Genomic DNA, 12,187 nt, shown 5'->3' with positions numbered 1-12,187 from the left:
GGTCAGTAACTCAAACATGATATAATAGTGTAAAACATTGAATTTGTAGATGCATCCACATTTTTACTTTAAGTCCCCAGTTCCCCATGCTTTAGACATGAGGCCTGACATGCAGAGCATTTTCAGACTCACGCCACGAGAAGCATTGCATGATGTTCAATGCCACCCCCAGCAAGTATATCTACCGGAAGTGATGGTTCACCCATCCTCAGATGTACTCTCTCTCTCTCGTTAAGCAGGCCAAATGATTTTTGTAGGGTGTGTCCTATCCAACTCTACTTACGTCTTATTTGGAGTTCCAGGCAACTCCAACATGGCATAGTTACAGAATGTTCTCACTGAGATGCATCTTGTGGGCTCAATGTTTTTCCCATACAAACCACAGAAAAGACTAATCAAATGATCTGTGAAGTCAGTTAGACAGGTCAGTCCCTTTCAGACGATCCCTCAACCTGCTCTTCAGTGACCTCATGTCTCAGAGGGCTTTAATTTAATCGAAATACTTTTGAGCAAAACTTGTATGTAATATAACTTATTCTAGGAGCCTATTGTTTGTGTGTGATCTTTATTCACTGTTCACTTGTTTTTCAACAATATCAGGTACAGGCAGGGATGAGGGGGCCTTCAGTAAGTAACACACATGGGGTGAGAAATAATTGCATCACAGTATTCACACCCTTTTGCTATGACAATCCAAATTGAGCTCAGGTGCATCCAATTTCAGTTGATCATTCTTGAGCTGTCACTACAACTTGATTGGAGTCTCCCGGTGGCCAATTCAATTGTTTGAACATGATTTTAGAAAGAAATACCCCTTTTTATATAAAATTACCATAATTGATAGTGCATGTTATATCTGAAACTATACCATAAAGTCCAAGGAACTCTGTTGATCTCAGATTTGGGAAATAGGAACTACCCAGACTCTGCCTAGAGCTGGTCGTCCTACCAAACTGGGCAAGAAGGACCTTGGGTTCTTGATCAGAGAGCTGATCAAGAACCCAATGTCAACTCTGACAGAACAACAGAGTTCCTTGGCTGAGAAGTGAGAACTTGCAAGAAGGACAAGTCTCTAAAGCACTTCACGGGAGAGTGGCCAGACAGAAGCCACTCCTGGGAAAAGTCACATGACGGCATGCCTGGAGTTTGCAAAAAGGCACGTGAAAGACTGATCGTGTAAGGCAAAAGTTTGTGGTCTGATTAGTTTGTGGTCTCTGTATTTTTTACCAATAAGATCTGCTCTGAAAAATATTTTATGTGAAAAGATCTGATGTGATTGGTCAAAAGACCAATTAGTGGAAAAAGTATCAGAATTGGGCTGCCTGTCTAAATGCAGCCTTAGAGTGCCATGACCCTTCACAATACGACTCAAACGTGTTGTATATCATATTGGAATCAATATGAATGAGTAGTGCAGGTGAAAGCAATATTTGAATGTTCTCATTTTATTATTACATTAGCCACTGTGGCATTTAGGTGATTGATCATCTGCCCAGGCTACAGTCTGTAGATACTGCTGGTCTCCCTCGTACCTACTGTATCAGCATGAGACAAAGAGATACATGTGCCAGCCCTGTTAGCTGCCTGTGCTGTCCTGCTAGGCTCACACAGCTGGGTGGAGAGGAGATGGGGCCTCTTCCGGAGATGGAGCTTAAAACAAACAGGTAGGTTGCATTTTTCTCCCCCTGCTATTTTAAACATCACCAAGACAACCCCAAACGCCCGTTAAGAGAAACAATTTTATCAAAATGTTCTGATCTTGGGTTCAGAATCATCCACTCAATAAGTTAAATTGGTTCTCGGTACAGACTGGTTTGATTACCCACTGTGGATGTGACTAGTGTTGCTTTTCTTGTATCTAGCTACTCTTTGTTCCTATCCAACCCATTAGTGGGTGCAGAGTGTGTTTCTACAGCACTCTGTGATAGAAAACACACAATCATGGGGGTAAATGCAGTGGCCCATGATAATTATGACTTTGTGTGACACAAATGGTACCCTATTCCCTATATAGTGCAATACTTTTGAAGAAAGCCCTATGGGCCCTGGTCAAAAGTAGTGCAGTATGAAGGGAATAGGGTGTCATTTGAGACATGTCCTGTCACTTGATCAATATTGAAAATTGGAAAGCTGCCATGGTCATCCCCCTCTTCAAAGCGGGAGACACTCTAGACCCAAACTGCTACAGACCTATATCTATCCTACCCTGTCTTTCTAAGGTCTTTGAAAGCCAAGTTAACAAACAGATTACTGACCATTTCAAATCCCACCATACCTTCTCCGCTATGCAATCTGGTTTCAGAGCTGGTCATGGGTGCAGCTCAGCCACGCTCAAGGTTCTAAACGACATCATAACCGCCATCGATAAGAGACATTACTGTGCAGCCGTATTCATCGACCTGGCCAAGGCTTTCGACTCTGTCAATCACAACATTCTTGGACAGCCTTGGTTTCTCAAATGATTGCCTCACCTGGTTTACCAACTACTTCTCTGATAGTTCAGTGTGTCAAATCGGAGGGCCTGTTGTCTGGACCTCTGACAGTCTCTACGGGTGTGCCACAGGGTTCAATTCTCGGGCCGACTCTCTTTTCTGTTTACATCAATGATGTTGCTCTTGCTGCTGGTGATTCTCTGATCCACCTCTACTCAGACGACACCATTCTGTATACTTCTGGCCCCTCCTTGGACACTGTGTTAACTGACCTCCAGACGAGCTTCAATGCCATACAACTCTCCTTCCGTGGCCTCCAACTGCTCTTAAACGCAAGTAAAACTAAATGCATGATTTTCAAATCGGTCGCTGCCTGCACCTGCTCACCCATCCAGCATCACTACTCTGGACAGCTCTGACTTAGAATATGTGGACAACTACAAATACCTGGGTGTCTGGTTACTGTAAACTCTCCTTCCAGACTCACATTAAGCATCTCCAATCCAAAATTAAATCTAGAATCGGCATCCTATATCGCAACAAAGCATCCTTCACTCATGCTGCCAAACACCCTCGTAAAACTGACCAGCCTACCGATCCTCGACTTTGGTGATGTCATCTATAAAATAGCCTCCAAAACTCTACACAACAAACTGGATGCAGTCTATCACAGTGCCATCCGTTTTGTCACCAAAGCCCCATACACTACCCACCATTGCGACCTGTACGCTCTCGTTGGTTGGCCCTCGCTTCATATTTGTCGCTAAACCCACTGGCTACAGGTTATCTACAAGTCTCTGCTAGGTAAAGCCCCGCCTTATCTCAGCTCACTGGTCACCATAGCAGCACCCACTCGTAGCACGCGCTCCAGCAGGTATATCTCACTGGTCACCCCCAAAGCCAATTCCTCCTTTGGTCGTCTTTCCTTCCAGTTCTCTGCTGCCCATGACTGGAACGAATTGCAAAAATCTCTGAAGCTGGAGACTCACATCTCCTTCACTAGCTTTAAGCACCAGCTGTCAGAGCAGTTTACAGATTACTGGACCTGTACTTAGCCTATCTGTAAACAGCCCATCTACCTACCTCATCCCCATACTGGTATTTATTTAATTATTTTGCTCCTTTGCACCCCAGTATCTCTACCTGCACATTCATCTTCTGCCGATCTACCATTCCAGTGTTTAATTGCTATATTGTAATTACTTCGCCACCATGGCCTATTTATTTCCTTAACTTACCTCATTTGCACTCACTGTATATAGACTTTTTGTTTTCTTTTGTTCTACTGTATTATTGACTGTATGTTTTGTTGATTCCATGTGTAACTCTGTGTTGTTGTATGTGTCGAATTGCTACGCTTTATCTTGGCCAGGTCGCAGTTACAAATGAGAACTTGTTCTCAACTAGCCTACCTGGTTAAATAAAGGTGAAATAAAATAATAAATAAATAAATAATTGAGCCTTATGATATGGCCATAAGACTTTTACTGCCATATACTGTAAGTTATCAACATAAGCATTTTATGTAGTGTCCTACCGGCAACACCTTTGTATTTTCTATTCCATGGTCCATTGTGGCGTCTTCATCTATTTTTACTGGATTAATGCAGAGATATTTCTGAAGTGTTGCCCCTTCCCAACACACACATTTTTTGATATGCCACAAGCTTTTTCTTTCAAAAGTTCATATATAGGTACTGTTTTATAAACAAATGTACAATGTTAACATAAATAGATACTAGCTGTTTTAATTTGTGTTCTGTTGAAATGAAAGAGTACACACAATTAAAATCCTTTGATTTATTTTCTTGCTTTTTTTTGGCCACCTACCATTTTTATAGGATGTGTTTTAACAGCCTGCGTAACCGACCGGGGGTTTAATTATACACAAATGGAAATAACCCCCAAAATTGCTCTAGACTGCAATTCACTGTATAGAGAATGGGGTCCCATTTTAGACACATCCCTTGTTAGACTCCTCAGGGGCTGTTAAGTGCAGTGTTCCATAGACTCATGAGGCCATTGGGGATATCCCTTTGAGCATGGTGAAGTTATTAATTAAACATTGGATGGTGCATCAATACACACAGTCACTAGTGAATTCTAGGCTTATTTTCTGGCAGGGTTCTTCAACAAAGACAATAGCAACGATGGCTCAACTCCCTTATCAAACAATTACAATGCGATTTAGTAACAGTAATATGACCTACACAGCCAAATTTGAGATTTTTCTGATTAATCTCATTATTTTATGTATGTGGGTGGCTGCACAGTCTTCAACTGATTAGCTCTCATTGTAATGTACTCCACTTTGGCATGGTTGAACTAGCTTTATTACTTCATTACCTCTGTTGGGGTTGTATACCTAGATCAGGTTGTCTAAAACAATTATGCACACATAATGTAGTACCAAGGCTTTGTTGAATGTTTGATTCCGGTTGCCTGAAGGGTATTCTAAAAGTAGTTGCAAAAGATAATGCCTTATTAGCCTACCGTTCCCATATCACTACACAAAGCAGACCCTACTGGCAACAAAGTTACAGGTATCGTTGGCAACCTCAAACGAAATGACATTTCAAATCCCCGCTGTTGAGGTGGAGAGATGTACTCAGTGTGATCTAAGAGTGAGGATGGCTAAGTGTAACGTGAACTCCAAGTGCCACGTAGCCCTGTACATCATCTCACCCTTTTACTATTGGCTCCTTGCCTCATTAGGTGGCAAATGGCCCTCTCAGCGATTCACCATTGTAGCGCACTCTCATTTCTCTCTGAAAATGTCAATGCTATTAGGTACATGATGTGCTTGTTTAAGTACTCAAAGCAATGTTTAACGTTAGGTGGAGAAAATAACGAATGAAAATTAGAGCGAGGGTAGAGGCCTTCCTTGGATGGGTGGGTATCTGCCACTAATGCTTGGTGGGCCTTTGCTACACATCAATCTATGTTTTTCAATTTACAGGCACTAGCAGCACTGCTTCCTCTGTTTGTTTGATGATGTGTTTCATAGAGGTTATGTGTTTCATAAGGCACTGTGCACCCGCCATTTGAGGAATGGAATGAGATTTGTAACAAAACACCAAAAAGCGTCATGAATTGACATTCCTTTTTTGTCATTCATTAGGTCTACACTTGTAACCTGAATTGATCAATTGCCATGCAGTTGACTGTAATGATAAATAATAGTGTAATGGCCTACAGTTTTCTACAGGCATCTTTGTTTTAATTATTGTCATAGGCTCATGTTCAAACGGTACGACATACCCCCACTATTTCTGGACAGTACCGACTTACTTTCACCCCTACTCCAAGCTAGCCAGAACCCGACTTGATGCTTATTTACTTCTCTCATGTCGGAATGGTTCTATGCCATAATATGGACAGTGAGGAGCCGGCGCGAGATATTGCTGGGAAAAGTTCCCTCAATTCAGGGATGGAAAATGTTGCTTTACTCCTAATCCCAAAATTATGAATGGTGAATTGAAAAGATTGAAATACTGCTAGTTTTTAAATAAACTGCCTTTTTCATCAGCATGCTAGGCTAGCTAATGCTAAAGCAACCTATTGGATTCAACGAGACTTTTGGTAGCTACACACCCCAACGCTAGGCATCGGATTTTCATGGAATGCAATTAGCTGTTTAGCATTATCTAGCCTAGCATGCTAACAAGAAATGCAGTTTCATTAAAAACTAGCAGTATTTCAATGTTCTCAATTCACTGTTAATATATTGTGCAAGCTCCGTGCTATCGACATTATGGCATTTCACAATTCTGAATTTAAGAGAAAAAGAATGAATGTCAAGTTGAGATTTGGCTACCTCCCAGCTTACCTAACAAATCAGACTTTTATACCACTACATACATGAAGGGAACAATTTGCTATTGCTTGTACAGAACGTGGTACCTTCAGGCATTTGGAAATTGCTCCTAAGGATGAACCAAACTTGTGGAGGTCTACAATTTTTCCAACTGAGTTTGCCCGCTTTGAGGACAATACAGCGCCACTGACACGGCCTGCAACGAAAACATGCGGCCTCTCCTTCACTGCAGCCGAGGTGAGTAAAACATTTAAACGTGTTAACCCTCGCAAGGCTGCAGGCCCAGACGGCATCCCCAGCCGCGCCCTCAGAGCATGCGCAGACCAGCTGGCTGGTGTGTTTACGGACATATTCAATCAATCCCTATACCAGTCTGCTGTTGTTGCCTACCCTGGGTCTCGACCCCGCCCTGTGCAACTGGGTACTGGACTTCCTGACGGGCCGCCCCCAGGTGGTGAGGGTAGGCAACAACATCTCCACCCCGCTGATCCTCAACACTGGGGCCCCACAAGGGTGCGTTCTGAGCCCTCTCCTGTACTCCCTGTTCACCCACGACTGCGTGGCCACGCACGCCTCCAACTCAATCATCAAGTTTGCAGACGACACAACAGTGGTAGGCTTGATTACCAACAACGACGAGACGGCCTACAGGGAGGAGGTGAGGGCCCTCTGAGTGTGGTGTCAGGAAAATAACCTCACACTCAATGTGAACAAAACTAAGGAGATGATTGTGGACTTCAGGAAACAGCAGAGGGAACACCCTCCCTATCCACATCGATGGACAGTAGTGGAGAGGGTAGTAAGTTTTAAGTTCCTTGGCATACACATCACAGACAAACTGAATTGGTCCACTCACACAGACAGCATCGTGAAGAAGGCGCAGCAGTGCCTCTTCAACCTCAGGAGGCTGAAGATATTTGGCTTGTCACCAAAAGCACTCACAAACTTCTACAGATGCACAATCGAGAGCATCCTGGTGGGCTGTATCACCGCCTGGTACGGCAACTGCTCCGCCCACAACCGTAAGGCTCTCCAGAGGGTAGTGAGGTCTGCACAACGCATCACCGGGTGCAAACTACCTGCCCTCCAGGACACGTACACCACCCAATGTTACAGGAAGGCCATAAAGATTATCAAGGACAACAACCACCCGAGCCACTGCCTGTTCACCCCGCTATCATCCAGAAGGCGAGGTCAGTACAGGTGCATCAAAGCTGGGACCGAGAGACTGAAAAACAGCTTCTATCTCAAGGCCATCAGACTGTTAAACAGCAACCACTAACACTGAGTGGCTGCTGCCAACACACTGACTCAACTCCAGCCACTTTAATAATGGGAATTGATGGGAAATGATGTAAGATATATCACTAGCCACTTTAAACAATGCTACCTAATATAATGTTTACATACCCTACATTATTCATCTCATATGAATATGTATATACTGTACTCTATATCATCTACTGCATCCTTATGTAATACATGTATCACTGCCACTTTAACTATGCCACTTTGTTTACATACTCATCTCATATGTATATACTGTACTCGATACCATCTACTGTATCTTGCCTATGCTGCTCTGTACCATCACTCATTCATATATCTTTATGTACATATTCTTATCCCCTTACACAGCTCTACGTGATTTCTGTGATTTTCTGAACTCACACACACACACACACACACACACACACACACACACACACACACACACACACACACACACACACACACACACACACACACACACACACACACACACACACACACACACACACACACACACACACACACACACACACACACACACACACACACACCTCTCATAAATGATGACATTGTGTCACCTGGGGCGTGACACAGTGTGAGGCTTACAGACACACAGAGCCTGCAATAGTTACCTGCGTTCGAACTATCAAAGAACCGTCAGACCTAGAGCTCTGAAACGTTATATACATGTTCTAGAGCTTAAGTCGATGAGTTATGTGGCTCTAGATGGTTCTCAGGTCGAGACACAGGCTCGTACATTTGCAATGACTTCAATTTATTTTGACCATCGACCAATTACGGCATTTCGAAAAGTCCCAGAGTCACAAGACTAGGTGCATTGAAACCGCCTCGGCCCATAGAGACGGACCCTAACATTTCTGTTCGACAGCTCATTCAGGGACCCCGTAGCAACGCCCGGAAAAAGTGATTTTCAGCACTAATTAAGGTCGCTGCCTCAGCTAGGTCCACACATAATGTCAGAACTGGACCCACAGCTAGAAAGTAACTGTGTTTTAAGTTTTTATCATGGTTTAAACAGAATGCGCTGTGAATTTTGGGCCTGCTCTGAAATATGTGATAGTTGGCTTCTAAACGAGTTGGACAAAGTGGGTTTGGTGTCAGTATGTATCAGTTTGGTGTCAGGATTATATCTCATTGTGTTAAGGGAATTTTTATCAATGATGACTAATTATGTATACATTTCAATCAGGACGGACTAATCAGAATACTATTATGTTGCTGTATATGTATGAGTTTTCTTTCTTGATCCCAGTACTGAATATAATGTGTGTGAGTGTGGTCAAGAGTTAGAACAATGACTGTTTGTTCCTTGGTAGAAATGAATGAACGATATCTTCAGACTGGCTAGAATGTTTATCTACACAAGAAGACCTTGACTCATAAATTATATTAAATTGGTAGCGAGACGATGGGGGAAGGCTTGAGATACTGCCTTTGTACCAGGGTGGGAGAAGAGACGAGTTGGTACTGGAACTAATGACGTCACTTTCAGTTTATAACCTGTGGTAACGTGTATCGTGTTCAGTACTCTCGTGAATAAACTCTGCTGATTGACTTTAAGACTGGGTTCTGTACATTATTATAGAATAAGGGTCTTACAAATCCTTATGAATTGACAGAGTGTTTCATTTTAATTGGGTGTTAAAACATAAAGCAATTTAATTCCTTTAACATATTTACTGATGGACGCTGACTTGATGGCTGACTTATGTCCGTTTGCAATAAGTTTAAACGGTGATGAGCAATCACCAAAATGACAGACTGAAAGCAACACTGAAAGTGTTGGCAAATGGCATCACCGCAGTCTCTAGACCATGCCGAGTTCAACGGGATGCCCCACTTGACCGTAGCTCGCTCTGTCTGACCGTAGCGACCATGCAAAGCGCAGCCCCGGAATGAAGCCTGACTCGTAGTGATTTAATGATGCTTTGGACATATTGCGGCCTCTGGGTCACACATAGACACACTGTTTATGATGGGCTCATCGGGGTGAGGTTGGGGTGGACAAGCCACAGAGTTATTCCTTCTGCGTGCACCGGTTCATATAGTCTGACACATCTCAGTTTCTCCCTAAGGATAACATGGGTTTACAGGTTATGCTCCAACTCTGCTTCTGTGCAGGCCATTTTCAAAATTCATTTTACCACGTGTTCAGGGTCACCTGTTCCTCTACAGATATCAACATGAAAAGATTGAATAGGATATGAAGGGGACCAAAGGGGAAGTGTGAACTTTACCATCAAATAGGGCTGAAATCCCCAAATGGGGAGGCTTAAGTCATCACAGAGAGGGAAACAAATGGCATCACCATAGTCTCTAGGCCGTGCCGAGATGCTCCACTCGGTCTGCTCGGTCTGACCACAGCGACATGCAAAAAAGTAAGCCCAAAATGAAGCCTGTCCTACATTTGAGGTGCGTTTGCGTGACAGTGGCAGAACCGTTAAGGTTAGAAGCACAATTCAACCACAGGAACGTTCCTAAGGTCCTCCCGATCTGTGCAAGCCTGACCTTGACCGTGTGGAATTAACCCCTAACAGTGAAAACAGGGTGTTTTCGGGGTCACCACAGCTAGGCCTACACATAATGTCAGAACGGGACCCGCAGCTACAACGTACCTACATGTTTTAAGTTTTTTTAATGGTTTAAACAAAAGGCACTGTGATTTTTAGGTCTTCTCTGAAATATGTGATAGTTGGCTTCTAAACAAGTTGGATAAATTGGATTTGGTGTCCGTATGTATCAGTTTGGTGTCAGAATGATATCTTATTGACTGATGGATGCTGACTTGATGGCTGACTATTGACCGTTTAACTTATTGCAAACAGTGATGAGCTATCACCAAATGGACATGCTAAAATAAACACCAACGAGCGATGGAGGGGAACCACTATCACTGCCCGGCCATCCCGGGTTCAACGGGCCAGTCAATTGGGCATTTCTGCAGTATATTAGAGCATGTCAAATGCGTGACTGTAAATGCCCATTCTACGAAATTGCAAATGGACAGCCGTGCTCCTGGAATCTGAACGGGGTACCAGGAGCAAATCTATAAAATGTTTTTTTAAATGCATTTGGGGGTGCAAGGAGTCCATGGCCAGGTTAGGAGCACCCCCACCCGTGCCCATCCAATATGGGGAGCCCCTGGTCATTTTGGGTGTTTTAAAAAGATCTTTAAAAAACAACAGCGTCCCACCTCTCTCTTACTTCCTATGACTTCCTATGAGCAAACATGACAAATAGACCTTCTTTGTTGATTCAGGGCTTAACATAGTGATATATCATTTGGTCAGTATAAATGCCATTTGGACATTTCTTATGCCATTTGGACATGGTTCACTGACTTTTGAGTTTGGAAGCCGACTTCCTATGATCATATATGGCAAAAGGACATGATATCCTGATTTGGTACTTTCAATACTTATTCATGGCATTTGGACATTTCTTATGCCATTTGGACATGGTTCACTGACTTTTGGGTTCAAGAGCCGACTTCCTATGATCATATGTTGCAAATAGACAAAACATAGGCCTTATGGACAACCTCAATAAAATAAAACAACGGTATGTTCATACCTTTCATCTCCCAGTGTCTGGTGGAAGACCTGAATGCATGACTTCATTGTGTGCTTACTTCACCAGCAGTTCTGAAAACATGTCATTAGATGACAATATCCATGGGTGTTTTTGCCTGTATGACCAGTCTGTTTATTGGAGTCTGCCTCCTACACACAAGTCCATCTTCATCTTGGAAGGGTTTCAAGAATTCTGGATTGTCCGTCCAATTATTTTCTGGCTTGAAACTGTCTCTTTTCTTTAGAGAAACTTCTGCTTTGTGCCAGCTGTATCCAGTATTTGTCTACTGACTCAATTTATTCTGTACGCAAATCTCAGGTGTGCCAATCTGTGTTGTGTGCGTTATGCGCAAATCTTGGTACCCATGGAGTTATGCGTAACATTTTACTGTTATAGTTCTCCAACTTTAGAATGGGTTTTACATTGCTCTTGTCATTCAGTTCTTGTGTAACTTGGTTTGTATGATACATTTACAATGTATTCTTCTTTCTTTTTCTCCTGCGATATCTTCACAGGCTGCTTAACTTCTTGACACTACCCATCCCGCATGCAGGAGCGTAATCATCGCCTCAAACTAATTAGCATAATGCAGCGGACATCAATCTTCCTAGAAAATGTTCCTATTCATGAAAATCACAAATGAAATATATTGAGACACAGCGTAGCCTTTTATTAATCACACTGTCATTTTAGATTTTCGAAATATGCTTTACAGCCAATGCTAGACAAGCATTTGTGTAAGTTTATCATAGCCTAGCATAGCATTATGCCCTGCTAACAGCAGGCAACATTTTCACGAAAATAAGAAAAGCAATCAAATTCAATTTACCTTTGAAGAACTTCGGATGTATTCACTCTGGAGACTCCCAGTTAGAAAGCAAATTGTTCCTTTTTTCCCAAAATATTATTTTTGTAGGCGAAATAGCTCCCGTTTGTTCTTCACATTTGGCTGAGAAATCGACCGGAAAATGCGGTCACTACAACGCTAAACTTTTTTCCAAATTAGCTCCATAATATCGACAGAAACATGGCAAACGTTGTTTAGAATCAATCCTCAAGGTGTTTTTCACAT

The sequence above is a fragment of the Oncorhynchus gorbuscha genome, linkage group LG16, assembly GCF_021184085.1.
Source record: "Oncorhynchus gorbuscha isolate QuinsamMale2020 ecotype Even-year linkage group LG16, OgorEven_v1.0, whole genome shotgun sequence".
Classification (NCBI taxonomy): domain Eukaryota; kingdom Metazoa; phylum Chordata; class Actinopteri; order Salmoniformes; family Salmonidae; genus Oncorhynchus; species Oncorhynchus gorbuscha.
Note: the sequence above shows the minus strand (reverse complement) of the source record.